Consider the following 25338-nt stretch of genomic DNA (forward strand, 5'->3'; position numbering starts at 1 on the left):
GCACCCACCCAGGTGCTGCACCTTACACTTGGCCTTGTTGAATGAGGTCATGAGATTGGCCTGGACACACCTCTGCAGCCTGCACAGGTCCCTCTGGATGGATCCCTGCCCTCTAGCAAGTCACCTGTGCCACACAGCTTGGTGCCATCTGCATATATTTTGGTTTATTATTATTTGAATTAAACCTGGTTTATTTTTCTTTCCCAACCCATCAGTCTCCCTTCCTTATTCCTTTTCTCATCCCCTTGGGAAAGGGGGAGGGTTGATTCAGAAAGTTTGTCACTTGCCTAGCGTTGGGCCCAGCCCTGGCTCTTGACAGCCAAGCAGCCTCTGGTTGGAGTTCTGATTGATGCAGCTCTCTGCTCTGTTTCCCTGGGTCAGCCTCTTCGCACAGAGCGCGCCCCAGGAGCGGCAGAAGCGCCTGAGCTGGGAATGACGTGTCCTGTCGGCCGGCCAGGCTGGATGGGCTGCTTCATCCTGCGTATTTATGGATCTGAGTCGAACCCTCGGGGTAAAAGTGAACAAAGAATAGGCTGTTTTTCTCCTAAAGCATCTGGGTGTAAGTCTTATTTTGCCAGCAACCGTGCTGTTTATGGGCATGTTTTACTGGAAACCTGCTGCTTCTCACAACGTTTCCTGAGTGACTGTCTCAGTAAAACAGCATCTGGCAGTGACAAGCCCACAGCTGTAAATCTGAAAAGCAGTGTGCAGCCCTAATAGCTACCAGCCACAGCATGGCCGTCCTGCTGCACGCTGCATTTACAGAGACAAAGCAGAGCAGGGAATGCATTTCTGAGCGCTCTGTGATCACATTGCACCTCATCTTCAAAGGTTGCTTTGGCGGCAGAGGGGGGGGCTATCACTGCTCTTTGACTTAAGGCCTATTACTGCTTACCAGCCTAAGGCACCCAAAAGTTATGCCCTGTATCTACCTTCCAAAGCAACGTCTGAATCTCTGCTGCATCATCTCTTTTATTTCTTTTTCACCTGAATTGGATCCATGACAAGAGCAAGGCCGTGACAATGAGCCAACTTAAACTAAACCCAAACTGTGTTCAGTTTTGGGCTCCCCAGTTGAAGAGGGACAGGGATCTGCTGGAGAGGGTCCGGTGGAGGGCTACGAGGATGATGAGGGGACTGGAGGGCATGGCTGATGAGGAGAGACTGAGGGACCTGGGGCTGCTCAGTCTGGAGAAGAGAAGACTGAGAGGGGATTGGATAAATGTCTATAAGTATCTGAAGGCTGCCAGGAAGGGGGGGACAGGCTCTGCTCACTGCTGCCTGGGATAGAACAAGGAGCAAGGGGTGTAAGTTGCAGCAAAAGAGGTTTCACCACAACACAAGGGGGAACTTCCTTACTGTAAGGGTCCCAGAGCACTGGCACAGGCTGCCCAGGGATGTTGTGGAGTCTCCTTCTCTGGAGCCTTTCAAGGCCTGTCTGGATGTGTTCCTCTGTGATCTGTGTTAGATAGCATTGTCCTGCTCTGGCAGGGGAGTTGGACTGGATGATCTCCTTGGGTACCTTCCAACCCCTAACATCCTATGGTCTTATGATCCAAACCCATTGTCGTTACCCAGGTGTGCACCATTTTGTGTGATCCAGTGCCTGGGAGCATTTCTAAAAAGCTATCACCACAAAATAGTTGTCCAAGGAGCAGAGCTGAATAAGACTTACACTTTTCAATCTCATGGTCCCCAAGCTGTGATGTCCCCAAACCACTCTGGAATTTCAATCTCCTGATCCTTTAAAATGCAATTTTGATGTCACCAAGTGACTGAGTGATGCTGTTGACACACCTCGGGGATGGGATACCATCCAGAGGGAGCTGGACAAGTTTGAGAAGTAAGCCCATGTGGACCTGCTGAAGTTCAAGGTCAAATGCAAGGTCCTGCATCTGGGTTGGGGCAAGCCCCAGTATCAGGAAGCCCCTCTTTCGGAAACAGTGTGGCCAGTAGGACAAGGGAGGTTCTTGTGCCCCTGTACTCAGCACTGCTCAGGCCACACCTTGAGTTCTGTGTCCAGTTCTGGGCTCCTCAATTCAAGAGAGATGTTGAGGTGCTGGAAGGTGTCCAAACAAGGGTGACAAAGCTGGGGAGGGGCCTGGAGCACAGCCCTGTGAGGAGATGCTGAGGGAGCTGGGGGTGTTTAGCCTGGAGAAGAGGAGGCTCAGGGCAGAGCTCATTTCTGTCTGCAGCTACCTGAAAGGAGGCTGTAGCCAGATGGGGTTGGGCTCTTCTCCCACGCAACCACCAACAGGACAAAAGGACAGAGTCTCAAGTTGTGCCAGGGGAGGTCTAGGCTGGATGTTAGGAGAAAGTTGTTGTCAGAGAGAGTGATTGGCATTGGAATGGGTTGCCCAGGGAGGTGGTGATGTCACCGTGCCTGGAGGTGTTGAAGCCAAGCCTGGCTGGGGCACTTAGTGCCATGGTCTGGTTGATTGGTTAGAGCTAGGTGCTAGGTTGGACTGAATGCTCTTGTAGGTCTTCTATGATTCTGTGAAGACAGGTTGGAGGATAAAGTGGTTGACTGCAGCCCTGTGCAGAAGGATTTGGGGATGCTGGTGCATGTGAGTCAGTGATGTGCGCGCACAACCCAAATGCCAACCATATCCTACGCTGCATCCCCAGCAGTGTGGACAGCAGGTAGAGAATGGAGATTCTCCCCTCTGCTCGGGCAAGACCCCACCTGCAATGCTGTGTCTAACTCTGTTGTCCTCTGCACAGAAAAGACAAGGACCTGTTGGAGTGGGTCAAAGAAAGCCACTAAGTTGACAGGGGGCTGGAACCCCTCTGCTGCCAGGACAGACTTAGAGAGTCAGGGTTGTTCAGTTTGGAGAAGGCTCCAGGGAGACATTATTGAAGCTTTTCAGTACTCACAGGGAACCTCTAAGAACAGACTTTTTAGCAGAGTCTTTTGTGACAGGACAAGGGGTTATGGCTTTAAGCTGAAAAGGAGGGGAGACTCAGACTGGACAGAAAAAGGCATTTTTTTGCACTGAGAGTGGTGAGACACTGTCCCAGATTGCCCAGAAACGTGGCAGATGCCTCATTTCTGGAAACATTGCAGGTCAGGCTCTTTGTGGCTCTGAGCAATCCGACCTAGTTGATGTCCCTGCTCATTTCAAGGGAGTGGGACCTGATGATGCTTAAAGATCTCTTCCAACCTAACTTATTGTATGATTCTGTGACAACCAACACATGTTGAAGCAATGCTGACTTGACTGACACGAGGAAACATTGCTCTGTTGGACAATTGACAGGTAGAGCTGAGGGCTGGAGCCAAGAAGTATGAATAACATGGCAAATTGCCCAGCATTGTAATGAAATACTTGCTCTCTTCAGAATCAAAATGTAGACAAGAAGCCATTCCTATGCAAACCCTTGTGAATACCAGTATTAAATCAATAGTAAAAACAAGCCTTAAAAATACCAACCTGCTTTACACTCATAGAGCAAGGAGCTGTTGGTTGGTTTTTTTGTCATACAAAATACTTCTCCTTTCAAATGCTTTTCACTTTTACTAAAAATTAAAGGACTTAAAGATGCTCAAACTGCTTTAACCACCTCAACTGACCTAAGCATTTTTGCAGCTACAACAAAATTCAGCAATTGAACATATTAATATGTAGAGCTGTGTGTTTAATACTAGGCGTTATTTGTTCCAAACTAGATTGTTTGCTTAAAAGTAAGTGCTAATTTAATGCATATAAATATATATATGCATGTACATACTTGCTTGAAGCCTCTGTGCTTCCATGCTTCTTCTTGTCTTTATGATGGCAAAACAACAAACCCCAGTTATTCACTCACTCTGTTTCTGATGGTAGTGCTTGGGGGTGTGCAGGATATTAAGGCATGTACAGGGTTTGATCTGTCCCAGAAATGACCAAAGAATAAGGAACAACCCAACAGCATGGATCAGGAACTGCCTGTGGAGCACATATCCCATATTTGATTTTTAAATCTATGTGGTCATTAGAGAATGCCAATGACCTTATATACCTCTTCTGTAGCCAACAGGAGAGAGAGAAAAAGCAGCAAACACTGAGGAATTCTGAGGGGTGAAACAGCATGAGGGATCTTACCCTTTTTGACTTAAACCTAAGCAAAAGGCTTGAGTCTGCTAATTTTGTATCAGAAAATTCTGTCTACTGCAAGCTTCAGAGAGGGCTGAGAACAGATTTTAGAAAGTTAATCAAATATCCTTTTTAGTAGCCCATATATCTGATAGTTTTCATAAAGACCTGCCAATGGCTTTGCTAAATCAAACCAGCCTCTGAACAGGACTTGTCTTCTATTTAGGTGCAAACACATTGTCCTCTTATGTCCCTGCTTACTCCTTTGTATAGTTATTCATTCTTCTGGCGTTTCCCCCCTTTTTTCATTACTGTCTAACACTTCCCTAAACCCCCTCAGTAAGTTTCCCTCTCCCCCCACAACGTGAAGTAAATGAAAAGGCAAATCTGACCTCATGCCCGCTTTAGGAACGCACGGCTGGGGGAGGCGGCAAAGGACAGCACCAGAAATGGCAGCAGCAGACGCTCAGGAACACAACCGTGGCAGATGGGCTTGGCACAGTGTGAGAATTTGGGCACCACAATACTCCATGTCATCACTGCAGATTGTGCTTCTGCAGAGACATAGTCCTCTGCCTCCAGTGTGCAGAACTTGCACTTTGGTGGCTCTTCCACCCAAAACTATCCCCGCTATGTGACCATGAATTTAGTGGTGCTGGAGTTTGTTCAAAGAATAGCAGCAAAACCACTGAGGAGTCTAGAGCAAAAGTCTCATGAGAAGCAGCTGAGGGAAATGGGATTGTTATGCCTGGAGAAAAGGAGGCTGAGAGGAGACCATCTTGCAGAACCCTGAGATTTAACAAGGCCAAGAGCAGGGTTCTACATTTTGGCCACAAGAACCCCAAGCAGCGCTAAGTGCTGGGGACAGAGTGGCTGAGAGCAGCCAGGAAGAAAGGGACCTGGGGGTGCTGGTGGATAGTAGACTAAAAATGAGGCAGCAGTGTGCCCAGGTGGGCAGGAGAGCCAATGACATCTTGGCCTGTATCAGGAACAGTGTGGCCAGTAGGACAAGGGAGGTTATTCTTCCCCTGTACTCAGCACTGCTCAGGCCACACCTTGAGTGCTGTGTCCAGTTCTGGGCTCCTCAATCCAAGAGAGATGTTGAGGTGCTGGAAGGTGTCCAGAGAAGGGCAGCAAGGCTGGGGAGGGGCCTGGAGCAGAGCCCTGTGAGGAGAGGCTGAGGGAGCTGGGGGTGTGCAGCCTGCAGAAGAGGAGGCTCAGGGCAGAGCTCATGGCTGTCTACAACTACCTGAAGGGAGGCTGTAGCCAGGTGGGGTTGGGCTCTTCTCCCAGACAAACAGCAATAGAAAAAGAGGACAGAGTCTCAAGTTGTGCCAGGGCAGGTCTAGGCTGGATGTTAGGAGGAAGTTGTTGGCAGAGAGAGTGATTGACACTGGAATGGGCTGCCCAGGGAGGTGGTGGAATTGCTGTCCCTGGAGGTGTTCAAGAAAAGCCTGGCTGAGGCACTTAGTGCCATGGTCTGGTTGACTGGCTAGGGCTGGGTGCTAGGTTGGACTGGATGAGCTTGGAGGTCTCTTCCAAGCTGGTTGATTCTATTCTATTCTATTCTATTCTATTCTATTCTATTCTATTCTATTCTATTCTATTCTATCCTATCCTATCCTATCCTATCCTATCCTATCCTATCCTATCCTATTCTATTCTCTCTACAACACCCTGAAAGGATGTTGGAGCAAGGTTGATGCTGGTCTTTTTTCCCAGGTAACAAGCAATAAACCAAGATTATCTTATCTTATCTTATCTTATCTTATCTTATCTTATCTTATCTTATCTTATCTTTTTATCTTATTCTATCTTTTAAAATAATGATTATTGTTGTTTTATTTTCTTTTTCCCCAGTTATAACTTTGACCTCACCTTTAGATTTCAAAATACTAGCTATGTACAAGCTGGGAAGAGTCACCCCCCCACACCCCTCTCCCAGTATCAGGATTTAACCCAGTAAAAGCATTTCCTATTAGTCAGGTACACATAGCTGGGTTGAGGCACATGTTTCTCTCTCTCTGCAGTGCCATTCCTTCACTTTGGCCCTCAGTTAAACAGCAATGATAATGCTCCTCACTCAGACTGTTTGAAGATTAAATTAGCTGCTATTAGTTCAGCTCTTTGAAGATGTACCCAAAGTTGTAAGTGCTAAGTATTATTAGACGAATTTTAGCCATCAGAGCCTGGAGAAATTTTGTTTCTTTGTATTAGTACTTGAGCCACACAGAGCCTTGTCCACTTGAGCACACTGGTCTCTGGGTACCTACTGAGTGCCAGACTGTCAGTTTCTGTCCTTAGACATGCAAAGGACCAGCCTGCAAACTGCCCTTAAAGAGTAGTTTGTTGTTCTTTGCAATTAAAAGAAGATTTTGGGGTTTGTTTGTTTTTTCCAAGCCCTATATATGAAAATTTCTCTTTCCTTTTTACCTGAACTTTAACAAAACAAATAATAGAAACTATTTCTTAAGCCTACTTTTGACTTAATAATAACAAAAAAAAAACCAACCCAAACCTCAAAAATACAAAAGGCAGTCAGCATGTCTGTTAAATTTAAAGGGAAATGGGCATCTAGATAAGAGAGGTAAGATTTAGGTCCTTGGGAAATCCCTCTAGTGGTAGTTCCACTTTTACTATGTTAACATAGGAATCTGCCACATTCCTGGACTATTCTATCTGGGGTACTTAAGTGCAAAGTCCATTCATCTGTCCTTAGGAGTAGTGAGAGGGAAAAGAGAAATTGTTAATTGTTAAATGTGATCGAGGTTTAGAGGTTCTAAATGTAAACAGCAAGGCAGCAGGTGTTGCCCTAATGAAATTGCAAGTTTGCTCTGGTATTTCTCAGACTCCTTTTCTTCTCCTGTAAAGCCTTCTTTCAAAACAAATACAGAAATGATACAGTCCAAGGCCACAGAGGCAGTAACAGAGCAGTAGTTAGGTGAGAATATTGCTGAGATTAGAAAAAGAAGGGCTCACTAATAGGAAGAAAACCTCGAATCATGTCAACAAAATCAGCAAAGGTTTAAACACAGCTATTTAAGGTGTGTTACACCATGGTTGCCAGAAACTGCAGAAAACCCTAATCATAGAATCGTGGTCTATCTGGACTTCAGCAAGGCCTTTGACACTGTCCCCCACAGCAAACTGCTGGCTAAGCTGTCAGCCCATGGCTTGGATGGCAACACTCTGTGCTGGGTTAGGAACTGGCTGGAGGGCCGGACCCAGAGAGTGGTGGTGAATGGTGCCACATCCAGCTGGCAGCTGTCACTAGTGGTGTCCCTCAGGGATCAGTGCTGGGCCCCATCCTCTTTAACATCTGCATAGATGATCTGGATGAGGGCATGGAGTCAGTCATCAGCAAGTGTGCAGATGACACTAAGCTGGGGGCAGATGTGGCTGGGTTGGAGGGCAGAAGGGCTCTGCAGCGGGACCTTGACCGCCTGCACAGATGGGCAGAGTCCAAGGGGATGGCTTCAATAGCTCCAAGTGCAGGGTGCTGCACATTGGCCACAACAACCCCATGCAGAGATACAGGCTGGGGTCGGAGTGGCTGAGAGCAGCCAGACAGAGAGGGATCTGGGGGGTGCTGATTGATACCCACCTGCACATGAGCCAGCAGTGTGCCCAGGTGGCCAAGAGAGCCAGTGGCATCCTGGCCTGCATCAGGAATGGTGTGGCCAGCAGGAGCAGGGAGGTCATTCTGCCCCTGTACTCTGCACTGGTTAGACCACACCTTGAGTATTGTGTTCAGTTCTGGGCCCCCCAGTTTAGGAGGGACATTGAGATGCTTGAGCGTGTCCAGAGAAGGGCAACGAGGCTGGGGAGAGGCCTTGAGCACAGCCCTACGAGGAGAGGCTGAGGGAGCTGGGATTGGTTAGCCTGGAGAAGAGGAGGCTCAGGACAGACCTTATTGCTGTCTGCAACTACCTGAAGGGAGGTTGTGGCCAGGAGGAGGTTGCTCTCTTCTCTCAGGTGGCCAGCACCAGAACAAGAGGACACAGCCTCAGGCTGTGCCAGGGGAGATTTAGGCTGGAGGTGAGGAGAAAGTTCTTCCCTGAGAGAGTCATTGGACACTGGAATGGGCTGCCCGGGGAGGTGGTGGAGTCGCCGTCCCTGGAGCTGTTCAAGGCAGGATTGGACGTGGCACTTGGTGCCATGGTCTGGCCTTGAGCTCTGTGGTAAAGGGTTGGACTTGATGATCTGTGAGGTCTCTTCCAACCTTGGTGATACTGCGATACTGTAGAATCAACCAAGTTGGAAGGGACCTCCAAGATCATCCAGTCCAACCTAGCACCCAGCCCCAGCCAATCAACCAGACCATGGCACTAAGTGCCTCATCCAGGCTTTTCCTGAACACCTCCAGGGACAGCAACTCCACCACCTCCCTGGGCAGCCCATTCCAAGTACACAAGTACTCCATACGTAATTTAAACTGGTTTTTGAAAGACAACCTTACAGTTTGTTTCCTAGCAGCAACCCCATGATTGTTAAATGATTAAATAGTAGCTGATGTACCTGGCAAAGCATTCAGTGTTTCTCAAGAACAACTCTCAATTTTTTGGGGAGAGAAAAGTATTACTGTGATTGTGGGTAGGTTCAGACTGGAGGGCAGGAGGAAGTTGTTGAGCAGGAGAGTGGTGAGAGGCAGGACTGGCTTGCCCAGGGAGGTGGTTGAGGCCCCATGGCTGGAGGTGTTTGAGGCCAGGCTGGCTGAGGCTGTGGGCAGCCTGCTCTAGGGTAGAGTGTCCCTGGGCATGGCAGGGGGGTTGGAAGTAGATGATCCTTATGGTCCCTTCCAACCCTGAATGAGTCCATGATTCTGTGATGACTCTGAGTGTTTTCTCAGCATCGCCTCTCAACTATCTCGAGGATGTTCAGTAGTGCTCACCTGAACAGAGGTGCTTATTACAAGCACTTGTTTCAGAAAGTGCTAGGAGAGTGAAACAAGATTGATTACACAGTCAAGAAATGCTTAAGGGAAATGAGGCTGGAAGCAGAAAAGACAGATTATCCTTGCTAAGAGAAGATTCTTGTGACCAACATCAAACATAAGCATGGCATGAGACCACTCGCCAGAGGTGGCGGTCTTTACCCTGGGTACTTCACCATGACTTTTTTTCATGTTCCATGAGAGCTCTAAAGTGTCTGAATCATCTCTGGACTATCCCAAAAAAGCCTTAAAGACATTTATTCATATTCTATGATAACTGCTAAAATGATTTTTTTTCAAGCCAAAGCTAAGGTCCTTATTAGTAGAGTCAGGAAAAACCACAATCACAATATGTTGTCTTGCTGTCAGTTACAGTATAAAATAAGTCAGACTCATAGTAAACCAGAAATACAGATGACTGGCTACTCTGAGATCCCTTGGAAGCTACCCTTTGGGAAAAGGATGGTCACTTGGTAATGTGTAGGTCAGGTCCAATAAAAATAAGCAATGAACACATTGTGTGGCAGAGTTTAATTTCCTGACCATCAGGGAACTTAAATCTCTGCTGCCATAAGACCTTGCCAGTGCAGAAAGGGCTCTGTGAGGAAGTGTGATACAATGGCTGCAATGCCAGTTGAATGCCAGCTGAGTGCAGAAAATTAGATGCTTCTCCTTGCTTTATCCTTTGTTTCCAAAATAACTGAGCAGCCACTTCTACAGTTCAAATGCCTCCTTGATAAAAATGGGAATAACAATGGTTTCTCACCTTTGCCATTCATGGATGAGAAGTGCTAAGTATTACTAATTCACAAATTTATCAACTTCAAACAGAGCTGGGGCCTTGAAAATGGAGAAGTTCCAAAGAGACTGCTGGGGAGATCATTAGTGCTGTTTATTTTAATAGGCAAGCACGTGGATATTCAAGTGAGCCTTGCAAGGCTGGAGGAGGAGAGGCAGCATGACATATTAGACAACATGATGGCTTTCATGCACAGATAGAAGGAATTCTGAAAGCATCAACACAGAGCAAAGGTTGAAATAAGTCCACCATGCAGAAGGGTCTCTCTCCTCCTGGGAGAAGCTGAGCAATGCTCTGAAACACTCCCTTGGTCCAGTCTGATACCTTACAGTGCAGTTATAGCAGTCACTCATAGCTACTGTTAGCTATGCGTGGCAGTTATAGCAGTCAGTCATGGCTATTGATAGCTACTGTGTGGCAGCGCAAGGGAACTCACACTGCTGCTCAGCAATAAGCACTTGAAAATACTTTTTAACAGTATTAAAATGATGGAGGAAATGGAGATTGAGAGTGTTTGCAAATCCTTACTAAAGAGTGGCAAGACCAAGACAATTATTCCTTAGAGTTGTACAAATTCTCCCTAAGAATATTTTTCATATGAAATGGAGGTTTAATCCACTGATATTTCATAATTCTGTATTAAAACAGGGTGATAGTCTGACTTATAAAAACATTCAATGCCTTAATAATTTACCTTATTGCAAAGAGAATTGGCAAGCCCTGAGTGAGTTACAGCTCAGGGTTCTGCAGCTCCTCGCTCTGCTCTGCAATTTCCTTTGCGCTCTTTTAGCCTGTGTTAATTGTATGCCATTGCTGTCACTGGAGCATGTGTCCCCCGCTGCACTGAATCACCAGAAAGCAGCTCTTCCAGTCCATCTGTGACAGCTCCAAGCTCAGAGGAAACACTTTCTGTGGAAATGCTGATGCAATGTGGCAGGGGATAAGTGGGCTGGCAGAAGCAGCTCTGTGAATTTTAATAACGGAGGAAAACAAGGGATGGGGATGAAGGGCAGGAAAGGAAATGGAGACTATAAAACTCCTCTTCTTGACCAAATCATCATACTTTGGCTTAGTTCATGTTTTTAGGGGCTAGAAATTTATTTTGGGTTGCAAAAACTACCTGCATCACTCATGAAATAGATTCCAGCTCCATGTGTGTATAGCAACACATCTTTTGTATGGCATACTTTAATCTAGGTTATGTATACTCTACTATACAGAAGCACACAGTGTGCTTGAAAAGGTTCCTCTTAGTTTTTTTTCCTTATTTTTCTTAACAGAGAACCTGACAGTGATACATGGTAATAGATTGTCTAAGACTAGAGAGTGCAGAAGAAGAAAAAAAAAAGATCAACCAAGCAAAATCCTTTTCAACTCTGCCAGGGTCAGTATTTATATGGGTACAGAGATGTAAATATAGAACCTTTGTACTGCAGATTTAGTCTTAAATCTGATATACACAACATGTTTTTTGTCCAGAACAAGATACTCTGATATCTGTCACATAGTCTTGCCAGTGTAATTATGAGTGAAGGGAGGCTGTAGCCAGGTGGAGTTAGTCTTTTCTCCCAGACAACCAGCAACAGAACAAGGGGACACAGTCTCAAGTTCTGCCAGGGGAGGTCTAGGCTGGATGCTAGGAGGAAACTCTTGCCAGAGATAATGATTGGCATTAGAATGGGCTGCCCAGGGAGGTGATGGAGTTGCCATGCCTGGAGGTGTTCAAGCAGAGCCTGGCTGGGGCACTTAGTGCCATGGTCTGGTTGATTGGCTAGGGTTGGGTGCTAGGTTGGACTGAATGATCTTGGAGGTCTCCTCCAACCTGGTTGATTCTATGATTCTATCATAATCTTGCTGATGTAGATAAGAAACCTGGAGATTAATATGTGACTTTTTTTTTTAGTGTCTTACATCATATTGCTGAAGCTGGAAAGAAATTCAGGCTATTGGCAAGATACAATAAGAGTGAAAATAGCCTATTTCTTCTCTTCTCTAGAATTTCTGAGTCTTCCATACAGGTGGGACTGAGACTTCAGCAACTTTGCTTGCTCGAGTACAACAAATGCATCATAATACATAAATGGTATTTATTTTCCATGTTGATCTACTGACCAGCTCCACAAAGAGGTGATCCACTTCTCTAGAGTCTGAGGTGTTACCCTAGCTATTATTTTCTACTTAGTCTGATTGACATGATGGAGTTCAGGATGCTTTGAACAGAAAAAGAATTGCAAGCTTGAGCTACTCATATTTTCCTTTCATAAGTTAGTAAAAGTAAAAAAGTTGAAGAGCAATGCAACAATTTCTCCACTTTTTGCAGTTCACTTTTTTTAGTGGCCTTTGGGAAAAAAAAAGAAATCCCCAACTGAGAAAACAACAGCAAAAGCCCTTTTTATAATGGCATATCACAAATCCATGTCAAAACTCTTCCTGGCCTTCCCAATTGTGATTGGCAACGTCTGCCCAGCTGTAACGAGAATGTGTGTGCCATAACTGTTAGCCTTCCAGTCTGAACCGACTGTAAAAGATTCACTTTAATTTGAAACATAAACAAATCTCTTCTCTATCTTTTATACTTTGGAAGTTCAATACAAACATAGCTTAATAACTAATATAGCAATAAAACTGCTGCAAGGATAAATTTATAGTATATTAATCTGTAGATTCTCTATTTGGACTGGAAATGATTACACGATAATGGAGTAAATGCTTTGCTAAGTGAATACAAACTTAAATACTGTATATATCAAACGTGGACATGCTGAAGAATAAATCTGCACTACATTAATCTACAGAAAGAGTTTTCTTAAATGAAACCTTCTGAAATAATAAGTCTAGGGAAGTGATTATGCCATCATTAAAGGGCAGGAAGTAAATCCAATGGAAGTCTATTTAAATGAGAGACAGCAAATTTTCCACTGAGAACAGTGAAAAAATATCTACACCAAAAACATCAAGCATTAATCAACTCTTGATACAGTCCTGAGACTCAGTAATGAAAATGGACCAAACTGTGGGGTCTGAGCACACCAAAACACAGTCATATGAACACAGGAAACGGCAGGTTTGGTGGAAATACTTTTTTCCTCAAGAAGGGGAAAACAGGTGAAAGAGCATCCCAAGGCAGAGCTGTTTGGTCACCAGGCTATCTACTCACCATGAAAGGACTTGAAAGTTTACAATGGTTCACACACACACATTGCCACTCCTAAAGTCATTAAGCCCCATTTGACAGTCAAATGCTATGTGTGCAACACAACATTCATCTTAATAAGAAAATATATGTAGCTGTACTAAGAACAAATGCAGTTCTGCATGCAGAGTAAACAGCCATGCACAAATGGAACTCATCAGAGGCCAAGAAGCAACAAATTCTTTCCTACTTGCTCTGCTGCAAGGCAGTGCTAACTTTAACCATGATCCTGAGAGGTCACTCCCAATCCCCACCATTCCTGTGATTTCTGTTCTCTTTGATATTCTTGCATATTATGAGGGAAGCAAGGATGAGATCAAACTGTTGATTAAATAGCACTGAATTAATATATGGAAGGAGAAACAGCACTGGTGAATCAACCAATATTACCAAAGCATGTTTTACATTCTTATTTGTCCCATTTCCTACCATTTTCTTTGGTTAGTGGATTGGCTGGTTGGTTTTTTCACTTTGAAGAGAGCCATACTTTCTGGAACTGACACCTCTCTGTCCTCCAAGAAGTCATATATGTGCAAAGGAAACATGAAAAACTGTGGTTCGATGTTGAATTTTACCTACCCACAGTGAAGCTGTGAAGAAGGAGGTTGTGCTAGTTTACCTCAAGAAGGCTTCCCTATGACATGTTAGAGTGGGTTATAAAGAGAACCCACAGAATCACAGAATTAACCAGGTTGGAAAAGACCTCTAGGATCATCAAGTCCAACCTAACACCTAACTTTCTACTTAAATAAACCATGGCACTAAGTGCCTCATCCAGGCTTTTCTTGAACACCTCCAGGGATCGTGACTCCACCACCTCCCTGGGCAGCCCATTCCAATGCAAATCACTCTTTCTGTGAAGAACTTCTTCCTAATGTCCAGCCTAAACCTGCCATGCTGCAGCTTGAGGCTGCGTCCTCTTGTTCTGTCACTGGGTGCGTGGGAGAAGAGAGCAACCCCCGCCTGGCTACAACCTCCTTTCAAGTAGTTGGAGAGACCAGCAAGGTCTCCTATGAGCCTCTTCTTCTCCAGGCTGAAAGTTCATTGGCTAAAATATTGCTTCACTGAGCCCTGCCCAAGTGACTCTGAAAACTGAACTGTGCCAACTACACCCTTTCAGCTACGCAACACCAGGTACTGAAACCTATTTGTATAAAGCCAGCTCTTTGTGACTAATGGCAATCTACCAAAACAGTGCTCCCTTCCACTGAGAAGTGCTCTGCAGGAAGACACGTTGCACTTTTGGTTGGGAAATAGTGTTTCCCAATTTGAGGAAGCAGGTGGGAAAGAAGATTGTCAGACAGGATTGAGAAGCACAGAACAGACAAGAGTAGCAAGAAAGGTGAGGAAATATCATGACCTCAACTCCACCCAAACCACATGCCACCCACATTCATTCTCCAATAGTTACAGCTGAAGCAGGTGTTAACTCTTCCCAGCTTCTTTCTGCTCTCCTACTATGCTCTAAAGCAGTGAACTATGGCTGCAGCTCCTGTAGAGACTCAGTAAATACCCACCCAAACCCTCTGCTTTTCTCCTACATGAACCCCAGGAAATCTCCAGAGGCACAGCAAACCAACTGCAAGAGAAGGCCATGTACCAAGAAAGGAGAACAATCTCCAAAGTCACGGCCAGAGAAAGAGCTTGAAAAATCAACTCAATATCTGTCTCACACACAAAGACATGAAAATAAAGCAATGAAAAAGTGCTCCTGAACTCAAAAGTTTCTGGTGGAAAAGCAAGAAGCTGTCTTCTCATGGTACAATTAAAGCCCCTGGGAAAGTGCAACAAGAAGCTACTGTGTTCTTGCTATAATGCTGAATTCTAGAGTAACTTCCAGGGTCAATGGGAAATATTAGTGTGTGGAAGTTTTAGGAGGGAAAGATGCTCCCTTCTTTCCATTATTCCATTTCTATAATTTCTAACAAATTAAGAAAATGAAAACAAGAATAGTAAAATAATAACCTGCTTAAAGAGGTTTTCCAGAGATGCAGTAGTTATCCCATCCCTGGACACATTTCAGGTCAGATTGGATGCAGCTCTAAGCAATCTGATCTAGCTGAAGATGTCCCTGGTCTCTGCAGGTGAGTTGAACCAGCTGACCTATAGAGGTCTCTTCCAATCTAAAACTCTCTGTGAAACTATGATTCTATAAATAAGAGCATGAAAATGGAAAAGGATAAAGTGCAAGAATTAAAAGAGTTGGGAAAGGAAATATGTAATGGAAAAAACAAAACCTTCCTGTCCCCACAATCTGTCAAGAAGACAAGCTTAATAAGAACACAGAACTTCAAATGGTGAACCAAGAGGGATTCTGCCAATCTTCCAAGAGAGAAGTGAAAAACTCGGGTTGTTGATTAGCATCCCAATGCCATGCCAGTGCTGGTATATGTCTGAATAGCTGAAATCAGACCTACACTCTGTCCTCCTCTCCCCAACTCTTTCCAGCTGCTGGAAAGTGCACTGTCAGAATCCCTGAGCAAGAGGCACGCTGTTATCCCTTTGATAGCACTCACAGACTTCTTTCTGAATTTCTGTGTAGCACTATGTCCAGAAAGCCTGTGTAACCCAGTGCAGTCACCAAAGAGAGCTGCACACTGCAAACAGATGCTTACCTGACACGAGTAAGGGTTGTGCCTTCAGAGAGGGCTTTTCTGATAAGCTCACCGATATGCATCACCTGCAGTCACTGTGAAGTTCAGGTTTAAGCAACAAGCTCTGGGCCACATTTGCACCTTGCCTCTGTGAGAAATATATAGAATCATATGTTTGATCTGATCAATTCGTGGCAAGAGGTCACAGACAAGGAGGAAGGGGGGGGGGGTTGAATGTAACTGCATTCCTGCTTGCACCACCATCTCAATAAACTTAAAGATAAGAGTAATTAGATTGGTGAAGGAGGGAGGCATGTGGAAGAGACAGTCGTTTGCATATTTAAATGGAAATGCATTCCTCCTGGTGCCACCTTTCCTGTATGAGCAAATAGAAGAACCAGGACTTTGAAGTTCATGAGGAAGACACTTAAGCAAGACCCCTTACTTCATCAAAGATTACCAGAGGGACCACCGGATGAAAGGAGACCTGTGTGGAAGAGACATCTCACATTCCTAAGAACTGATAAAGAAAACCCAACCTTTTCTTAGAACTTAGTAAATATGTAATAGAATAGGGTATAAAAGGAGAAAACTGAAGGCAAAGGATGTGCGTTGGGATAGATCAGAATCTCTCCTCGCACCCAGGCCTGTACATTGCTTGATTCCTGCAACTTTATTAAAGCCTTAACTTGCATGAACACCAGTTTGTGCCTGTTATTTATGACACCTCCACTTTCCATGCGACGCCAACCCCTGGTTGCCAAGTCGCTTTTCATAAAGTAGGCTGGGTCTAATTCAGAAGCTGTCCATCAGAAAGGCCCTGCAGAGTGGGGAGCAGTACGACCACTTTTCAAACACGCCTTCACCATGAAGTGTCAGGGAGCCAGAAAAAATCTGGTAAGGAGACAGGCCACGTTTCTACAAGCCGTTTTTAACAGCACACCATGGCCAACAGCAATAGTGGCTGAGGGCTGGGGCACTGCTGCAGAGCTCCTCTCCTCATGACTGTAAGCCTGCAATGAACACAAGTTTGAGTGAGGAATTTGAAACTGTAGCCATGGAGCGTTATTAGCTTTCATCAGTCCCTCTCTGGCTTAGTTGTGGAATCTGGATGGATCCCAGAGGCATGGTTTCACAGCCCTCATTAGGCTTTGCAAAAGGAGTCTCCCTTGCTGGGAAATACCTTCCTGGCAGGGGTTCCCTCTTCTTCCTCTTCTTTCACTGGGTGTTTGGTGCAATATTCAGGGTTCACATTGGGCCAAATCCTTTTGCAGGTGAAAGACTGAATTACATTCACAGCTTGCTTTTAACAGTGAAGAAGAGATTGCTCATGTCATTATATCTGTCAGATGCATACATAAACCAACTAACAATTTCTTCATAAAATGAAGTTCACATTCAAACACCATGAAAAAAAACCATCAGAATCACCTTTGAACTGTCTGTCCTCATTCCCCTTGATAAATGTCCAGCACCAGACCCACTTGCAAGCACAGAGAGCCAGTGGTCTGTGAAAGTGTTCCTGATCTTTCAAAGATGACCTCTGTTCTCCCAGCCCCCTAGCCCAACAGAAAGATCATTTACATAACAATCCATCCACAAGAGGCTTTTAGAATACACAAGCACATGTGTCCCATGCTGCTCCTAACACCTATTACACCAGCATGAGACCAAATTCATGGGGATGAGCTGACAAAGAAGTAGTCTTTTAAGTGGCTAATCCAATGCTCAACTCACTTGAATTGGCTAGATAGGAGCATTCCCTTCTAAATTTGAGGTGCTCAGGCCTCTGAATTGACAGCTCAAGTGGAGCTCAGTCAAAGCTGACACACTATCCAGAAATAATTGTTTTGGCTGCTAGAAAAGCAGGCCACTGAAGCCAGCAGTGCCTCACCTTTTGAAGGCATCAGCAGCGTGCCAGATGACAATATTCTGCTGGTGAAGAGGGGAAAAGTCAGATCAGTTAAGTGACAACACTGACAGGAACTCCGACCTTTAGAGACTGCTACATGAGGTTTCTGGAATGCAGCAAGATTTTTGTTCCCTCAAAATGTTAAATAAGTTGATTACCAACAGCCTGAGCTTTTGTTGGTGTACACTGGCTGCCCAGGCAGGTGATAGAGTTACCAACCCTGGAGGTGTTCAAGAAAAGCCTGTATGAGGCACTTAGTGCCATGGTCTGGTTGACTGGCTAGGGCTGGGTGCTAGGTTGGACTGGCTGAGCTTGGAGGTCTCTTCCACCCTGGCTGATTCTATGATGTTAATGGGAGATTCAGTTGGCATTGACTATAATCATAAGTACAGATTAGAGTTCTGCCTCCTGGCTGTCTCACAGAACAGCAACTATTTCCAAATGCTTGATATAAAATATTAAAAATAAAGCAGTAGTATGACATAAGTGTGCAATTTTGTTGTTCTTTATAAATGCAGTAATAAGGCACACAGCTATCATCTTTGAGAAACATATAATTAGGGTTTGTTTCCAGTAGTATTCTGTTCAGTACTGTGAAAGTCAAAATGCATTATGTGAAAAGGGAAGTTCAAAGACTATAAATATGGTTATTACTTCTGGGCTATTCCACTTTTCTGGTGGCAAGAATGAAGAGCTGGGAATTTGCTATGTCTCAATGGAAAGTTTGATATAAAACATGTATCTTCAGGCAGTACCAAGAAAACCACTTGTTCTCAGCATACTTTCTCTTCCATAAACCAGGAAGCCAGAACATTTCCATAGAAAAAGGAAAAGGGAGGGGGTAAAAATCATATAAACCACTGAATGGTTTTGATCAGATCTCAATTATTTTCAGAAGCTTCATAGGGTGGTAGTGGTTCTGTTTCAAATTAGGGAGATGTCCAAGCTGCACACATCAGATTGGGATCTGACTTCCTCAGAATACAGGGATGCTGTGATCCCAGGCTGATCCAGTTTGCTGTAGAAATAGAAAGCATATGCACAGTATTAACACAACCAAGAAACACAGGTGTTTGCTTTGCAGTTTCATCTACACTCCTTTCCTAGACCACTTCTAAATAGCCTGTTTGAAACCCACTACTAGGCCAAGGTTGCCTGGCTGCCTTATTTCTTCTTTTCTGTGAAGCCTAGGTTTCATACACCATACCTAGAATCAGATGGTTCAACAGCTAATGTTGAAACTTGCTGCTCTTCCCCACAAACAAATGCATTGCTCATTACTCTGATGTGGAGTACCTGGATTAATACTGAACTCATTCACCAATCTACCTTAGATTTTAATATGAAGACCTGCCTGTGCCACCACTCAAATCCTTGGTGCAGCTCTTATTGATGGTCATTGCTGATTACCAAGGGGTATACTGTACATACAGCAGAAATACTTTAGCAGCTTTGCACATACAATTGTTTAAGCTGTAGAAGTCCTTGAAGGTCATCAAGGCCAACTATTAACTCAACACTACCTTATATAGTTATATAACCACAGAATAGTAGGAGTTGAAAGGCACCTCTGGAGATCATCTAGTCCAACCTCCCCTCTCACTAAAGTAACATCACCCAGGGCAGGTTACCCATGATCATGTCCAGGGCAGTTCTGAATGTCTCCAGTGAAGGAGGTTGTGCAATCTCCCTGGGAAGCCTCTTCCATGTATAATATAGATTCATTTCTTAGCAGTGATAGCCATGAGTCTAAATCTTGCCACAACCAAAGTCACATTGACTCAGTAATAATCATGAATAAATCATTAACATAGAACTTCATTCAGAAAGCAATATTTATGGGGCTGTCACAAGCAGGATGTGGGAATTATATATGGGAAAAAAAGGGATTTGGAGCATTGGCCAACTGGTCTAAATTCAGACTGTCTTAGGTTTTGGCCAGATCAGCCACATGGTTCCTTGACTGAAAGAGTATGCTAAAGCCTTTCCTGTAAATCTTCCACAGGCAAACATTATGTTAAGATGGATTAGTTCATCCTAATTATTGGAATGAATTCCCTTTTTCTCTATGTCTGGTATCAACCTTTAGAACTTTCCTATTTGCTATTCCAGTCCTTTCCCGACCGGATTCTGAGGCTTTTCTTGCACACAGTTTATATAAAGTCAACTACTGTAATCCAAAAGTTTCTCTTACCTGACTGCATGATGCATGGCAGGAGAAAGATGGAGGTGCCCCAGAACTGCCATTCTTCATTGTTCCCCCTCCTTTGTTTCCTCACCACTCTTACAATCCACAATAAAGTCCCTATTGAGAACCTTTCTTATGCAGTTCACAAGTCCACCTCTACAGTTTGTCTAAAGCTCTGGCTCAAACAGCTAATTAGAGATCTTACCTTTTATATTCTCCTATAGCCTTTCGTTAGCTGATCCCTAATCAGCTTTGCCCATTTCAATTCTTGCCTGCATGCTTGATTCCAGCTACAGTGACATTCTGTCAGGCCGGTCAGCTGCTTTACCTTCCTTTCAGTTGGTCCTGACAGTTGGCTCACATAGTCAAAATACAATTACTCTGCAGGCAAGAACTGCAACCTTTCCACAGTGCACTTGGACCAAACAAAACAAGAACATATTTAGAAATACAGCCTCTGGAACGTTTTTTTCAGGTGTGAGCTTTTTATACAATTAAAAAGTAAAAGGCAAGGAAATCTGTAACTAAACATTAAAGTTCTTGTTGCAAACTCATTTTCAGTGCAGACAACATGAGTGGCTTTCAAAGGATTAATCTTTCTCTTTCTTCAAGGCTGGCTGGAAGAGCAGTACAGCTCTAAAACTGGACCTTCGTGGAAGTTCTTATTCTCTTAGAGCTGGCTTTAGAGAAAGACAGCTTCTACCAGAATCGTACATAAGAGTGAAATCTGTTACAGAGAGCAGCTCCATTTGGAAGCTGGGTTTAGTTTTTCTTAGCTTGGGATGAAATAGATTAAAGCTGAACTTCTGTTTTGTTTTCCAAACTGCATTAGCAACTCACCTGCTTCACTGAAGCAGCATCTTGGAAAATACAAGTTACACCTTTCTGTGGAGGAATGAGAAGAAACCATGGCCAAAACATTCTCTGTCCTTTATTTTCTAGACAAGGACAGACCTTTTTGACTTCAGCTATGCAGATTTCTGACAAAGGATGTTAAAAGGTCATTCTAAATAGTGTCCCTTCAGGCCATCTGGGCTTGAGTGGTCCTGTCCACAACTTATTTGCCACAGTCCACTGCTTTTAGGTAGATATGAAAAGGGCTTTGTGCAAAGCACACATTAAGACATCTCTGTGTGACTTTGCTTTACTTTTTTTCAGAGGTTCTGGGCAGATCTCATCTTTGTGGCAAAGGTCAAATAGGAAACATCTTGAAAAGAGCTACCGAAGCAACAAGGGAATGTGAATCTTTGTGCTCTTCTGCTCTCAGCCATGGAGCTACTGTACCTTATGAGTAAGTTCATGGTTCTTCATTCCTGTGAGGCCATTTATTACAAAATAAGTCTTTGAAAGCCCTCTTTATTTTCAGTTTGAATCATATCATTAAGGGGAGGAGGTGGAAGCACACTTAAAATGTTTTCACTGGAGTCACCTTTGCTAGTCAAGGGGAATGGTCTGTATTTACCAGAGCTGAAACACAGGTCTGTGAAATGTAATCCCAGAGAATGGATTGGGTTTGAAAATGGCAGTTCTGAAAAAATATCTTCTTCTCGAGTTCCACTTTATTATAGAAATCTGACAGTTCAAGAGGTTTGATCATTTGTGAAGCTTATAATACTCTATTTCTATTCTCTTCTGGCACCCAAGAGAAATAGAAAAAGAGACAAATGATTGCAAGCCTGCCCAGCATAACAAGTTTCACTAGGACATTACACTGCTTTTTATAGTTTAGGATCTTGCTGATTGTCTTGATCTGCCTTCGTAATAATTCTCTTCCAGAACAATCAGTTGTTTTTTTTCCTGTTACAAGAACTGCTACAACTCTGCTTCAGTTTCAGAAACCCTCTGAACCTCATTGAGATAAGCAAGCAGTAATATATCACACACAAAGCAGTATCACATGTTGTGGTGGAGAGGTGGCAGCCCCAAACCTGAGGCTTCACCATGCCTCTGCATGCCCAGACATGTTCTTCTGCCAGGACCCACGAGGCAGCAAAATTGTGTAACACACACACCCCCAGTACAGGTAGCCCGGGGTTCCAGGCAGGTAATCCCCATTGGGAGGGTCCAGGCATGTCTCTACTGCCTATTGGGGCAAGGTTTGGCTTACAGCCAACCTGATTGGTCATTTTAGATGTCCAACGAACCACAAATCTCTGCCCCAGACCCTATAAATAGGGGTGCACAGCAGCACCACGTGGTCAGACAGTCAGTCTGTTCAGAGGTTCAAACCATTCAGAAGCTTAGAGCATGTAGACTCAGCTCTGATCCACAGCAGCACCCTGCTGCCCTGACCTGCTTGCATGGCCTAGACACAGGATCAGGCCTCACTCACTTGCAAGCGTTACAGAGGCTCAGACCTCATGCATTGATCTCAAGGTGCAGTCAAGCTACCTGCCAGCCCTCTGAGAAGCAGAGCACATTCATGCCTGCACCATACATATATGGGGAGCCGAGAGCCCCTGCCTAAGCCTAGAGCTATCTTGATTCATCTACGGAGCTCACTTCCGTGCAGCACAGCATAGACCCTGCTTGCCTGCGTAGATATTTCTTGCCAGCTATTCTGTAACTCTGGAAAGACCCAGAGCCAGCAGACCCCTTTCCAGATGGCCTGCAAACCTGCAAACGCAGCCTGCTAGCTGTGAGACCATGTCAGAAGCTGCACAGACAAATCCTTCTCCTGCATTGGGGAATTCCTGCCAGCTGATCATCCCTGGACACGCACAGCATCCAGAAGCTGCAACACCAAGGCAGAGCCCACTTCACCCCAGGAGAGAAGGTTAGAGAAACTCTGTTTACCCCAGAGACTGGAAAACCTTTATCATCCCTGCAAGCCGGGACAGACTCCAGCTGCAAAGACCCCAATACTGGGCACATGCTGAGACAGAATCCCAGGAGGGTGATTAATGATTAATACTCAAGAGCAGCACACCTAAGTAAGCTTTAATTCCTTTGTAATATAAGTTATCACTATCTAAAGAGCACACACAGTTTCAGCCCTTGCTGGGCAAACACTAGAGCTGTTAAGAGGTATTAAGCCTAAGAAATCTTTCTCTCTGCCAATAATTGTTAATAATTTGATATTCCCATTTAATAGTCAATCCCTGCAAATATATATCCCAAGCTATTTTCATTCTTGCATAAGAACCTGATTTCATAGTGGTTGGGGGTGGAACAAGTTTGTAAATATTAATTTTAATAAATAATTTTATAAAAAATCAAAACTGCCTCAAATTAATTTCTCACCTCCCCCTAACAGAGGAAGAACAGGGAAATCCCCTCCATGACACATGTGTAGGAAACATGATGTTATTAAAGATACCCAAAAAAGGTCAGTTACGCAAACAACAAAACAAGCAGTGTTTCCTCCCCTGGCCTGCCAGCAATGCTGAAGGCAAGAAATGTTGTTCAGCACTTCTCAAACCAGAAGAAAGCTGCTGTCGTGCTGACCACATGCTCAAAGCTGAGGACATTTGGGTCTGGCTTCACAGTTCAAGGGAAACAAAGAACTACTGCAGAGGGTCAAACAGAAGCTTTGAAGATAATGAGGGGTCTGGAGCCTCTCCTTCAAGGTGAGGCTGAGACCTGGGTCTGGTTAACCTGGAGAAAGAGGAGACCAAGAGGGGGTCTCATCAATGCTTATCAACCTCTAAAAGCCAAGAGGATGGGTCAGGTATCTTTTCAGTGGTGCTCAGTAACAGGATGAGGGGCACCAGATACAAACTGTAACCCAGGAGGTGTCATCTGACCATGCCGGTTCTCTGTAGAGATTCCAAACCCACCTGGACACAATCCCAGGCAACTTGCTGTGGGTGAACCTTCTTTAGCAGGGTGGTGGGACTATAAGATCTCCAGAGGTCCATTCCAACTCCCACCATTCAGTGATTCTGTGATTTAACCATTCTGTGTAGGGGGCTCTGCTCGTAAGGCAGACAGGCAATGGCTGGGGAGCAGACTCTGCTCTCCCACATTCAGGGATCACTAGCCTGGTTATCAATGAGAGCTTAAGTTGAAGGCTTAAACAGAACCAGCAGAACCCTGTTGTGCTAAATAATGAATAGATTTAGAAATATCTGCATTAAAGGAAGAGATTTTTTTTCCAAGTCACTTTTCAAACAAAATCTTGGCAACCCGTGAAGAGCAGCCACTTGAAAATTAGAGGGAGGCCCTTTTGTAATTTACAGATACATTTCAACACACAGTAGTGCTCAGGATTCCTGTTTTGTAATGCACACAGAATATGGATTTCCTTGATGTAATGTCAAACCAGAGCTCAATGCAGTTTAATATTTCTAGGAATCTGTCAGGAAAGCACATTCATCTCCAGAATCACTCTGGAAGCCATGATCTGCTGGCTTTTAAGTATCTGCATGTGCCAATAACTCACAGAGGTTTTTTTCAGTGTAAAAGGCAGGACGTGCCTATTTAGTGTAATGTGGCCATAATGTTATCTAACAGAAGCCTACAGAACACATCAAACATTTGTCTTACAGTCTCTAGGTGAACACATTATCATTTTCTTCTTGTCACTCAACACTGAGCATGTTAGATAACAAACTATAATAGAATTTAATAGAATGGCTTCTCCAGTCAATATTGGGATGAAGATGGAGATTTTCCTAATGGGTTCTGAGCAGTGAAATCACTTGGGCAGTGTGGGAGATCTTATCAGCCTTAAAATTCAGCCAAGCAAAAAATGATGCCAACATAATTTTAACACTGGAAAGCAGTCATTGGCTTCACTATGTGAAAATGAAGATTCTCACCTCAAAGTGTATTTCAACGGAATGTTTTCAGAAACATTCTTTTGCCCAGGAGCTTGCTAAAGGAAATGTCTTGCCCATAACCCTTCAAGACTTTCCACCTGCTCTCTTTCCTCTGTGGCCGGCAGGAGGAGGGAGGTTCTTCTGCCCCTGTACTCAGCACTGCTCAGGCCAGACCTTGAGTGCTATGTCCAGTTCTGGGCTCCTCAATTCAAGAGAGATGTTGAGGTGCTGGAAGATGTCCAGAGAAAGGCAACAAAGCTGGTGAGGGGCCTGGAGCACAAACCCTATGAGAAGAGGCTGAGGGAGCTGGGGATGTGCAGCCTGCAGCAGAGGAGGCTCAGGGCAGAGCTCATTGCTGTCTGCAGCTACCTGAAGGGAGGCTGCAGCCAGGTGGGGTTGGGCTCTTCTCCCAGAAAACCGGCAGCAGAACAAGGGGACAGAGTCTCAAGTTGTGGCAGGGCAGGTCTAGGCTGGATGTTAGGAGGAAGTTGTTGTCAGAGAGAGTGATTGGCATTGGAATGGGCTGCCCAGGGAGGTGGTGGAGTCACAATCCCTGGAGGTGTTGAAGCCAAGCCTGGATGAGGCACTTAGTGCCATGGTCTAGTTGACTGTCTAGGGCTGGGTGCTAGGTTGGACTGGATGATCTTGGAGGTCTCTTCCAACCTGAATGATTCTATGAGTCTATGATTTAACCCCCTCAAGGGCTTGAATGTGAAGAGGACTGTAGGCTTTCATGGAGATCATCTCCACCATGTAATTTCTGAGCATATGTAGCAGCAGTGAGCAGTTGGTATGCTTTGAAAGCTCTAGAAATGCAGTGTAGACCTGACATCTTCATATCTGTCCCAGATACTCTCACCAATATCTGCTTACTGAGTGT

General features: G+C 44.6%; 1 long non-coding RNA gene across 2 annotated transcripts in view; it reads left to right on the top strand.

Moving 5' to 3' along the window:
- Window positions 1-25338, top strand: part of LOC135180276 (uncharacterized) — a 94550-nt gene that overhangs the window by 45233 nt on the left and 23979 nt on the right. The window contains exon 3 of one of the 2 annotated variants that reach the window (XR_010304353.1): window positions 20854-20986. The exons of the other annotated variant lie outside the window; for it this stretch is intronic. This is a non-coding gene — a long non-coding RNA (uncharacterized LOC135180276). The remainder of the gene's footprint in view (window positions 1-20853; window positions 20987-25338) is intronic. 2 annotated transcript variants of the gene reach the window in all.

Source organism: Pogoniulus pusillus, chromosome 13 (genome assembly GCF_015220805.1).
Source record: "Pogoniulus pusillus isolate bPogPus1 chromosome 13, bPogPus1.pri, whole genome shotgun sequence".
Lineage (NCBI taxonomy): Eukaryota > Metazoa > Chordata > Aves > Piciformes > Lybiidae > Pogoniulus > Pogoniulus pusillus.